The sequence below is a fragment of the Procambarus clarkii genome, chromosome 22, assembly GCF_040958095.1.
Source record: "Procambarus clarkii isolate CNS0578487 chromosome 22, FALCON_Pclarkii_2.0, whole genome shotgun sequence".
Lineage (NCBI taxonomy): Eukaryota > Metazoa > Arthropoda > Malacostraca > Decapoda > Cambaridae > Procambarus > Procambarus clarkii.
The window spans coordinates 5487264-5499597 of NC_091171.1; positions in this window are offsets into that span (position 1 = coordinate 5487264).

Here is a 12334-nt window from a genome sequence, read left to right on the forward strand (position 1 = left end):
ACGCCGGGTCCAAGAGCCAGAGCGTGATCCTGAATGCACAAATAGGTGAGTACAATCTCAGGGGCCTCGCGACTTTGTGGACATGACTCGGGGGTCAAAGTCACAAGGGCCCGGATTAGAATCCCGGCCGAGGCAGAAACAAATGGGGCAGCGTTTCTTTCACCTCTTGTTCCTGTTCACTTAACAGTAAATAGGTGCTTGGAAGTTAGGTGTGTGTGTGTGTGTTTGTGTGTGTGTGTAATTAACTAAGTGTAATTACCTAAGTGTAGTTACAGGATGACAGCTACGCTCGTGGTGTCCCGTCTTCCCAGCACTCTTTGTCATATAACGCTTTGAACCTACTGACGGTCTTGGCCTCCACCATCTTCTCACTTAACTTGTTCCAACCGTCTACCACTCTGTTTGCGAAAGTGAATTTTCTTATATTTCTTCGGCATCTGTGTTTAGCTAGTTTATATCTATGACCTCTTGTTCTTAAAGTTCCAGGTCTCAGGAAATCTTCCTTATCGATTTTATCAATTCCTGTTACTATTTTATATGTAGTGATCATATCACTTCTTTTTCTTCTGTCTTCCAGTTTTGGCATATTTAATGCCTCTAACCTCTCCTCGTAGCTCTTGCCCTTCAGTTCTGGGAGCCACTTAGTAGCATGTCTTTGTACCTTTTCCAGTTTGTTGATGTGCTTCTTAAGATATGGGCACCACACAACCGCTGCATATTCTAGCTTTGGCCTAACAAAAGTCTTGAACAATTTCTTTAGTATATCGCCATCCATGTATTTAAAAGCAATTCTGAAGTTAGAAAGCGTGGCATAGGCTCCTCGCACAATATTCTTTATGTGGTCCTCAGGTGATAGTTTTCTATCTAGAACCACCCCTAGATCTGTGTGTGTGTGTGTGTGTGTGTGTGTGTGTGTGTGTGTGTGTGTGTGTGTGTGTGTGTGTGTGTGTGTGTGTGTGTGTGTGTGTGAGACTACTGACCAAGTTGTACTCACCTAGTTGTGTTTGCGGGGGTTGAACTCTGGCTCTTTGGTCCCGGCTCTCAACTGTCAATCAACTAGTGTACAAATTCCTGAGCCTATTAGGCTCTATCATATCTATATTTGAAACTGTGTATGGAGTCAGCCTCCACCACATCACTGCCTAATGCATTCCATTTATTAACTACTCTGACACCTTTCGTCTCTGACACCGCCTTTCCTCGTAACTCATACCTCTCAGTTCCGGGACCAGTCTGTTGGCATACTGCTGAATCTTCTCTAACTTCTTCTTGTGTTTAACTAGATATGGACTCCAGGCTGGAGCTGCATACTCCAGGATTGGTCTTACATAAGTGGTATACAGGGTTCTGAACGATTTTTTACACAAGTTTCTGAAGGCAGTTCTTATGTTGGCCAGTCTAGCATATGCCGCTGATGATATCCTTTTGATGTGGGCCTCTGGGGACAGGTTCGGTGTGATATCAACCCCCAGATCTTTCTCTCTATTTGACTCTTGCAGGATTTCACCTCCCAGATGGTACCTTGTGTTCAGCCTTCTACTTCCTTCGCCTAATTTCATTACTTTACACTTTCCTGAGTTGAACTTTAGCAGCTATTTTCTGAGTGTGTGTGTGTGAGTGTGAGTGTGTGTTTGAGTGTGTGTGTGTGAGTGTGAGTGTGAGTGTGTGTGTGAGTGTGTGTGTGTGAGAGAGAGAGAGAGAGAGAGAGAGAGAGAGAGAGAGAGAGAGAGAGAGAGAGAGAGAGAGAGAGAGAGAGAGAGAGAGAGAGAGAGAGAGAGGGGGAGAGAGAGAGAAAGAGAGAGAAAGAGAGAGAGAGAGAGAGAGAGAGAGAGAGAGAGAGAGAGAGAGAGAGAGAGAGAGAGAGAGAGAGAGGGGGAGAGAGAGAGAAAGAGAGAGAAAGAGAGAGAGAGAGAGAGAGAGAGAGAGAGAGAGAGAGAGAGAGAGAGAGAGAGAGAGAGAGAGAGAGAGAGGGGGAGAGAGAGAGAAGAGAGAGAAAGAGAGAGAGAGAGAGAGAGAGAGAGAGAGAGAGAGAGAGAGAGAGAGAGAGAGAGAGAGAGAGAGAGAGAGAGAAGAGAGAGAGAGAGAGAGAGAGAGAGAGAGAGAGAGAGAGAGAGAGAGAGAGAGAGAGAGAGAGAGAGAGAGAGAGAGAGAGAGAGAGAGAGAGAGAGAGAGAGAGAGAGAGAGAGAGAGAGAGAGAGAGAGAGAGAGAGAGAGAGAGAGAGAGAGAGAGAGAGAGAGATGTAGACATATTTCTGTATAAATAATAGCAAACTACAAAACGTAATGGAATACAGAGAAGTATTCCTTCAGAGGGACATAACCAGGGACGAGATAATGCAGGAAGCAGATCCAAGGAAGAGACACAGGGAGAGGGAAGGGAGCCAGGGAACCTCAGCCTCCAACACAACAATCACAGAGGGGAGTGGGAACCCACAACCAGCAATTCAGGAGCCCCAGAGAGAACTGTAACACCCCCACCTGGCACCCCATAGGAGCTCCCTCCAACCCAAACCCCCTCTTTCCCCTCCACATTGTCCACCATACTACCCAAATCACCAAAGAGTATGGGAAGACATGATCACCACCTACAAAATTATCAGAGGAATTGACAGGGGTCGACAAAGACAAACTATTTAGCAGGGGTGGAACACAAACAAGGGGACACAGGTTGAAACTTAGTACCTAAATGAACCACTGAAACAGTGGCTCATTTTTTCAGAAAGAATTTTTTCAGTGTCTGAGTAATTAATAACAGATGGAATGCATTAGGCAGTGATGTGGTGGACCCAGATTCCATACACAGTTTCAAATGTAGATATGATAGAGCCCAGTAGGCTCAGGAATCTGTACACCTGTTGGCTGACAGATGAGAGGTGGGACCAAAGAGTCGAAGCTCAACTTCCACAAGTACAGCTAGGTGAGTACAAATAGGTACTCACAAGGATGTGTGTGTGTGTGTGTTAGAAATATATGATGTAGCTGTAATAGAAGGAAAAATAGATTGGTTAGGAAGGTGCGGTCCAAGAGCTAATAGCTCGATTCTGCAGGAATAAATAGTAAACACACACACACACACACACACACACACACACACACACACACACACACACACACACACAGCCCCACCTCCTCTCTTACCCCCCATCTGACCTGACCTGACCTCACCTGGTCGCCACCACCGCCCCCCCACATCCCCCTTACACATACTCTCCCCCTCTCTCTCCTCTCTCTCTCTCTCCCACTTTCTCCTCTCTCTCCCACTCTCTCTCTCTCTCTCTCTCTCTCTCTCTCTCTCTCTCTCTCTCTCTCTCTCTCTCTCTTTATCTCTCTCTCTCTCTCCCTCCCTCTCTCTTTATCTCTCTCTCCCTCTTTCCCTATCTCTCTCTCCCCCACTCCACTCTGCCCTTCTGACGAATCCTATCACGGCACACCTAGAAACAGCGTCAAGCATGACAGCCAGAAGCAACAGGGGAACAGGGAAAAGTTCATGCGACGAAATGAAGGAAATGTTCGCCCAGTTTCTGGAGGACATCAAGAGTGAGATGCAGGAAATGAAGAATGAAATAAGCAACCTAAAAAGAGAGCTGACAGCAGCAAAGGAGGAGATTAGAGCCCTCAAAGAGAACAGTATCGATGCCGAGACTCAGAAAACCACCCAGGGAGAAGGTGGTAATAGTACTTTGGAAGAGAATGCCACATTAAAATCAACATTTGCAGAAATGCTAAAAAACAACAACTCTGAATTAATGTTTGCAGTGATGGAGGTAGCCATGAAAGCAGCCACCTCACAGGAAGCGGCACGCTCCACTAGCCAGCTGCTGGAAAGGAAAAGAGCAGTGGTAGCTGTAGGTATTAAAGAGAAGGAAGGCTCTAATAGGAAAGAGTGGAATGATAAGGACAAAGCGGCAGTGAATGAAATGCTGAAGACACTAGACATGGAAGGGCCTGAGCATAGCATTGAGAAATGTTCAGAAATAACAAAGAAAAGCCACCTGCAACATGTGGGGGAATTCAAAAAAGTATTCCTCCAGAGGGACACGACGAGGGAGGAGAGGGCCATGGTGGCAGAAGCAAGGAAGAAGCGCAGGGCGAGAGGGGAAAGCCAGGAAACCACAGCTCCCAACACATCACCCCCAGAGGCGAGGGGGGAACCCACAACCAGAAAACTATGCCCAGGGGGGGGGCATAGAAAACCCCCCTTTCCTTCCTGTCCTCCTCCCGCCAAACACACACCGAAACTACGACGTTGGTACAACGTTCGAACAAGTTTTAACACTTCCTAACCAGTTATAACAACCAATATAGCAAGTCATAACAACGTTCTAATACGTCATAAACACGTTAAGCCAAGATGTAACAGCTTTATTACAAGTTGTAACAAGCGGAAAATAGAGACAGTTTCGGTTTGTGTTTCCAGGGCTGCCCCGTTCACCCCATACCCTCCCTGTCCTTCCCCCTTCACTTGACCCCCCACCCCTCATCCCAGTATCCTCTGCAACCCTGGTATCCACCTCACAAATCCTCACACCCATGGCACAGCTTCCTCCACCAGCAGAACATTCACCAAGGAAGAGATTTGAGAAGGGACAGAAGAAAGTGAGCCTCAAGGCAATGTACACTAATATAGATAGTATTACAAATAAGGCAAATGAACTTGGAGAATGGGTACTAGAGGAAAACCCAGACATAATAGCTCTCACAGAAACAAAGCTGAACGAAAACAATAACAAATGCAGTGTTCCCACAGGACTATTATGTTATGAGGAAAGAGAGAGAAGGAAGAGGACGTTGGTGGTGTAGCTCTGCTGGTAAGAAAAGGCTGGGATTTTCGAGGAGTTGGTTGTTCAAGGATGTGAATGTTTCAGTGACTACATAATAGGAACAATAACAACTGGAGGGCAAAAAATTATAGTCGTAGTCATATATAATCCACCACCAAATGACAGAAGACCCAGACAGGAATATGATAGAAACAATATGGCCACCATTAACATAATAGAGAGAGCAGCTTCTGTTGCTAGCAGGAATGGATCTGGACTACTAATCATGGGAGACTTCAACCATGGGAAGATAGATTGGGAGAACAGAGACCCGAATGGAGGACCAGAAACATGGAGAGCTAAGCTGCTGGACGTGGCAACAAGAAACTTTCTAAGCCAGCACATCAAGGATCCAACAAGAATGAGAGGAGAGGATGAACCAGCAATGCTTGATCTGATATTTACCCTAAATGAGTGGGATATAAGGGAAGTCAAGATGGAAGCGCCCTTGGGAATGAGTGATGACAGTGTATTGAACTTTGAGTATCTGGTAGAGCTAGGAATTATCCCTCCCAAAAAAGAACTAGGAAACAAAAGGCTGGCATACCGAAAGGGAAAATAGGAGGAGATGAGAAGCTTCCTAAGTGAAATACCTTGGGACACAGACCTCAGAGCTAAGTCTGTACAAGATATGATGGACTATGTCACCCAAAAGTGTCAGGAGGCAGTAAACAGGTTCATCCCGGCCCAAAAGGAAAAATCCGAGAAGCAAAAGAAGAATCCATGGTATAATAGGGCATGTATGGAAGCAAAGAAACTGAACAAAAGGGCGTGGAGGAACTTCCGGAATAACAGAACACCAGAAAGCAGAGAGAAATACCAGAGAACTAGGAATGAGTATGTCAGGGTGAGAAGAGAAGCAGAGAAAAGTTATGAAAATGATATAGCAAACAAAGCCAAGGGAGATAAGGTAGTACCTTAAGGTAGTAAGTGGATAAGGGAGTACCTAAGCAATAGGAAGCAGAGAGTTACGGTGAGGGGTGAGACCTCCGATTGGCGTGAAGTCACCAGTGGAGTCCCACAGGGCTCTGTACTCGGTCCTATCTTGTTTCTGATATATGTAAATGATCTCCCGGAGGGTATAGATTCATTTCTCTCAATGTTTGCGGACGATGCCAAAATTATGAGAAGGATTAAGACAGAAGAGGACTGTTTGAGGCTTCAAGAAGACCTAGACAAACTGCAGGAATGGTCGAACAAGTGGTTGTTAGAGTTTAACCCAACCAAATGTAATATAATGAAGATAGGTGCAGGGAGCAGGAGGCCAAATACAAGGTATTATCTGGGAGAGGAAATTCTTCAGGAGTCAGAGAAAGAAAAATACTTGGGAGTTGATATCACGCCAGACCTGTCTCCTGCAGCGCATATCAAGAGGATAACATCAGCGGCATATGCCAGGCTGGCCAACATACGAACGGCATTCAGAAATTTGTGTAAAGAATCATTCAGAACTTTGTATACCACATATGTCAGGCCAATCCTGGAGTATGCAGCCCCAGCATGGAGTCCGTATCTAGTCAAGGATAAGACTAAACTGGAGAAGGTTCAAAGATTTGCCACCAGACTAGTACCCGAGCTGAGAGGTATGAGCTACGAGGAGAGACTACGGGAATTAAACCTCACTTCGCTGGAAGACAGAAGAGTTAGGGGGACATGATCACCACATTCAAGATTCTCAAGGGAATTGATAGGGTAGATAAAGACAGGCTATTTAACACAAGGGGCACACGCACAAGGGGACACAGGTGGAAACTGAGCGCCCAAATGAGCCACAGAGATATTAGAAAGAACTTTTTTAGTGTCAGAGTGGTTGACAAATGGAATGCATTAGTAAGTGATGTGGTGGAGGCTGACTCCATACACAGTTTCAAGTGTAGATATGATAGAGCCCAATAGGCTCAGGAATCTGTACACCTGTTGATTGACGGTTGAGAGGCGGGTCCAAAGAGCCAGAGCTCAACCCCCGCAAGCACAACTAGGTGAGTACACACACACACACACACACACACACACACACACACACACACACACACACACACACACACATACACACACACACATACACACACACACACACTTGGTGGTATGTGAGTATGGTTCATGTGGATAAGGGAGTACCTAAGCAATAGGAAGCAGAGAGTTACAGTGAGGGGTGAGACCTCAGATTGGCGTGAAGTCACCAGTGGAGTCCCACAGGGCTCTGTACTCGGACCTATTCTGTTTCTGATATACGTAAATGATCTCCCAGAGGGTATAGATTCATTCCTCTCAATGTTTGCTGACGACGCCAAAATTATGAGAAGGAATAAGACAGAGGAGGACAGCTTGAGGCTTCAAGAAGACCTGGACAAGCTGCAGGAATGGTCGAACAAATGGTTGTTAGTGTTTAACCCAAGCAAATGTAATGTAATGAAGATAAGGGTAGGGAGCAGGAGACCAGATACAAGATATCATTTGGATGATGAAATACTTCAAGAGTCAGAGAGAGAGAAAGACCTGGGGGTTGATATCACGCCAGACCTGTCCCCTGAAGCTCATATCAAGAGGATAACATCAGCAGTATATGCCAGGTTGGCTAACATAAGAACGACCTTTAGAAACTTGTGTAAGGAATCTTTCAGAACATTATATACCACATATGTCAGACCAATCCTGGAGTATGCGGCTCCAGCATGGAGTCCATATCTAGTCAAGCATAAGACTAAACTGGAAAAGGTTCAAAGGTTTGCCACCAGACTAGTACCCGAGTTGAGAGGTGTGAGCTACGAGGAGAGACTACGGGAATTAAACCTCACTTCGTTGGAAGACAGAAGAGTTAGGGGGACATTCAAGATTCTCAAGGGAATCGACAGGATTGATAAAGACAGGCTATTTAACACAAGGGGCACACGCACCAGGGGACACAGGTGGAAACTGAGTGCCCAAATGAGCCACAGAGATATTAGAAAGGACTTTTTTAGTGTCAGAGTGGTTGACAAATGGAATGTACTAGGAAGTGATGTGGTGGAGGCTGACTCCATACACAGTTTCAAGTGTAGATATGATAGAGCCCAATAGGCTCAGGCACCTGTACACCTGTTGATTGACGGTTGAGAGGCGGGACCAAAGAGCCAGAGCTCAACCAGAGCTCGACAGTCGTGGTCAGGGAGTCGTAGGTGGACAGGTGTGGGTTGGGAAGCTCTAGGGCTACTAGTGAATTGGGAGGGATAATCAGATTACATTGAAGTGAAAAAGTATATATGAGTGAATGAATAACTAGTAAACTGACTCAAACCACAAAAAAGTGAAGAAAGAGTAGCAATAGCATCATTGATAATAAGTGTTGAACACATTGTGGCAGTGTGAAGTAGTGGAGCAGACCTCGCAGTGGCCGCGACCTTATCAGCCTCAATCTGTAACTGCCAGGGACCCCACACTGCCCACAGTTTTATCTGACGCACCGCGTGGACTACTTGCTCGCCGTTTGTGGAGCAGATCGTGCAAGGTAATTGGCGCGCCTGTTGGCTGAGGTTGTTTATTGCAATGACGAAATCAGGAAACACCTCTAGATCAAGCACCAGCAGGGAAAAGGAGGAGGATAGATTTGTAGACAAGCTAATACGGAAATTTGAAGAGAGAAGGAGCATTTGGATGGAGGATCTAATTCAAGGAATTAAAAGAGATCTTTCAACAAATACAGGACGAGGTTGAGAGACAGAAACAAGAGCATATGGACTATATTCAGGAAGAAATTAGGAAGTGTAGGAAAGAATATGAGAGTGAATGTGCACTGCTTATAAATAAATTAGGAAGGATTAACAGCATGGCTAGGAACAGTGGATTAGTGGGGATTGGATTAGCTAGTGTGGGAGGGATGGGAGGTATCCAGGGGAGGGGCTACCAGCATGAGAGTGAATCACTGAGAAGCGCTCAATTATACACCAAGAGTTATTCGAATCTTGGGCAACATCAAGACAAGAAAGAACAGAAATGGAAAAGTATGAATTGCATGAGATTTTGAGATGCATTAGGGCCAAGATGGCAGGAAATGAGGTGGAACTCGGCCGTCGGGGCTGGACCTTACAAGTGTACCAAGACTAGACCTGTTCCGGTACAATTTCTCTAATGAAGAGGCGGTGGATTACATAATGAAGAACAAACATTTACTCAAAGGCAGCGAAGCCCATTACAATGTGTTTATTGAGAGGTATATGACGAAAGATGAACAAATAGCCCGCAAGGCGAAATGGTCTGCACGACACCGAAACCCCCTAGCCTCCCAAGGTAGCCCCACCTCGCAAGTTCAACTCTCCTCAACTCTGCCCTTATATTCCCTCTTCCCTGCTTCAACCCCCAACAACTCCCCTGCCCCTTCCACACTTGCACTCAACTCAACCTGGTACATTACACCCTTCAATGACCCTAGTTGGGCCCAGCCATACCCTCCCCAAACCCACCTTCCCACCCCTCCTCCCCCTACTACCCCCCTCCAACTTCCCTACCTCTTCTACCCCATTCCCTTCAATTCCATCTGCTCTATCCCAGCTCCCACTCCTTCACCCCCTCTTCCCCTCAGCCCCAAACCTTACCCAACCCTCACCCCCCTCTGCACCCCATCTCCCATACTGTCCCCCTCACCTTGTGACCCCCTAACTTCTACCCCCATCTCCCTCTTCCCCTCTTCTACCCCAAAACCCCCACCTATCCTTGATTCCCCCCTGACTAGTACACCCTCTCTTCCACTATCAACACCCATGCTCCATTCTCCCCTCAACCCTCTGCCCCCACTATTCATCTTCCTCGCAACCTTTCAACCTCTATTTGACTCTCAGCCTCACTTTGCTTCTCAACCCCCCTATGCTATTCAGACCCCTCCCTAATTTTCAGACCCACTATGCCCTTGCTAACCCCTAGATGCCCAGACCCCATTTGCCCCCAAGGCACCCCTCCCCCTTCCCCCCATTCTCTCCCCAGACCCCCCCCCCCCGACCCGCCCAGACCCCCAGAGAAAGGGTGAACTCGGGCACCAGAGTTTTCAAGAGGAGTCTCAAGGTTTGGTACACCAATGCTGATGGGGTATCTAATAAAGCAGAAGATATAAAAAAAGAGTTCGTGAGGCACATCCAGACATAGTTGCAATAGTGAAAACATATGGCATGATCTCGGATGCAATCTTTTCAGAGGGGTATCAGGTGATAAGAAAAGAAAGGACACAGAAACAGGGAGGAGGAGTGGCACTTCTAATAAAGCGGAAATGGAAGTTTGAAGACCTGGAAAAATCGGGTTACCAATGAAAGGACGAACTCCATACATGGGATTATGACAGTAGATGGGAGGAAGATTGTGATCTTGATAATCTACAATCCCCCAACAAACAGTAGAAGACCCAGGCAGGAGTATGATGACAACAACAAGGTATGCATAGATGAACTGCAGAAGGCAGCAACAATAGCTCACAGAATGAGAGCGAAGCTGCTGGTCATGGGGGACCTTAATCACGGAGAGATAAATTGGGAAACAAGGAGTCTCCATGGCAGGGAGGAAACATGGGAAGCGAAGTTAGTAGACGTTATAAACAGGAATTTCCTAACACAACATGTGAAGGAAGACACAAGGGAAAAAGGAGGGGATACGCCCAGCCTATTGGACCTGATTTTCACCCAGAATGTAGAAAATATCGAAAATTTGGAACAAGAAACACCATTAGGAGCCAGTGACCATTGTGTCCTAGTCTTTGACTACATGATGGAACCCAAGGGACAAGAGATCTGGGAAAGGAAAGTTGACTACAAGAAAAAGGACTATAGAAGGATAAGGGACTACCTGGGAGAAGTGCAGTGGGAGGAAGAAATTAGAGGTAAAACAGTGCAAGATATGATGAACCAAGTCATATAGAAATGCAAGGAGGCTGAAGAGAGATTTATTCCAACAGTAAAGGAAAAAAGCAGGAGGGAATATAATAATCCATGGTTTAATAGACAGTGTCAGGAAGCAAAGGTGAGAAGCAGGAGGGAGTGGAGGAAGTACAGAAGACAAAGGACAGAGGACAACAGGATCAGATGTAACAGAGCTAGGAATGATTACATTAACATAAGAAGAGCATCGGAAAGAAATTATGAGAATGATATTGCAATCAAAGAAAAAATCAACCAAAATTACTACATAGCCATATAAGAAAGAATATGTCGATGAACGACCAAGTGACAAGACTGAGGAAAACAGAGGGGGAATATACAGAAAGTGACAAGGAAATCTGCGAGGCACTGAATGCCAGTTTCCATGGTGTTCACAACCGAGCCTGAGCAGCTCCCATTGTTAGAAGAGATTACCCTAGATGAAAGACTATCAGATATAGAGGTGACAGCAGAGGAAGTAATGAAACAGTTGACAACACTGGATGCAAATAAAGCTGTTGGACCAGACAAAGTATCACCGTGGATACTAAAAGAGGCAGCGCAGGCTCTCAGCGTGCCTCTGGCAAGGATCTTAATGAGTCACTTATGTCGGGAGAATTGCGCAATTGCTGGAAGTAGGCAAATGTCGTACCGATCTTCAAGATAAGGTGATAGGGAGGAGGCACTTAACTTACAGACCTGTATCACTGACAAGCATCCCCTGTAAAATACTTGAAAGACTAATTAGGCTAAGACTTGTTGCAGCACCTGGAGAGCATTGGGTTTGTAAACAAACATCAACATGGGTTCTGGACAGGGAAATCATGCCTAACAAACCTTTTGGAATTCTATGATAAAATAACGAGGATAAGGCAGGACAGACAAGGTTGGGCAGACTGCATATTTCTAGACTGCCAAAAACCCTTTGATACAGTACCGCACATGAGACTGCTATTCAAACTTGAGAAGCAGCCAGGAGTAAGCAGAAACGCCCTAGCATGGGTAAGGAACTACCTAACAGGAAGGAGCCAGAGAGTTACGGTAAGGGGCGAGAAGTCGGACTGGCGAACAGTAACGAGTGGAGTACCTCAAGGATCGGTGCCGGGACCAATTCTATTTCTAATTTACATAAATGACATGTTTACAGGAGTAGAATACTACATGTCAATGTTCGCGGATGACGCAAAATTAATGAGAAGAGTTGTGACAGATGAAGATTGTAGAATCTTCATAAATAGAAAATAAAATGAAAATAGATGAGTGGAAATAGACGAAATGTTCACACGGAATAGTAACAGAAGGAGGGGACATGGGTGCAAGCTGGAAACTCAGATGAGTCACAGAGATGTTAGGAAGTTTTCTTTTAGCGTGAGAGTAGTGGAAAATGGAAGGCACTTAAGGAGCAGGTTGTGGAAGCAAACTCTATTCATAATTTTAAAACTAGATATAATAGGGAAATGGGACACGACAGGGGTAATTGCTGTAAACAACCGATGCTCGAAAGGCGGGATCCAAGAGTCAGTGTTCGATCCTGCAGGCAGAAGTAGGTGAGTACACACACACACTGCCAGGAATTAATAAGGGACTTACATAAGGACGCACATTTTCTCAGTTATAAGAATGTTGAGGCAAATATGCAAG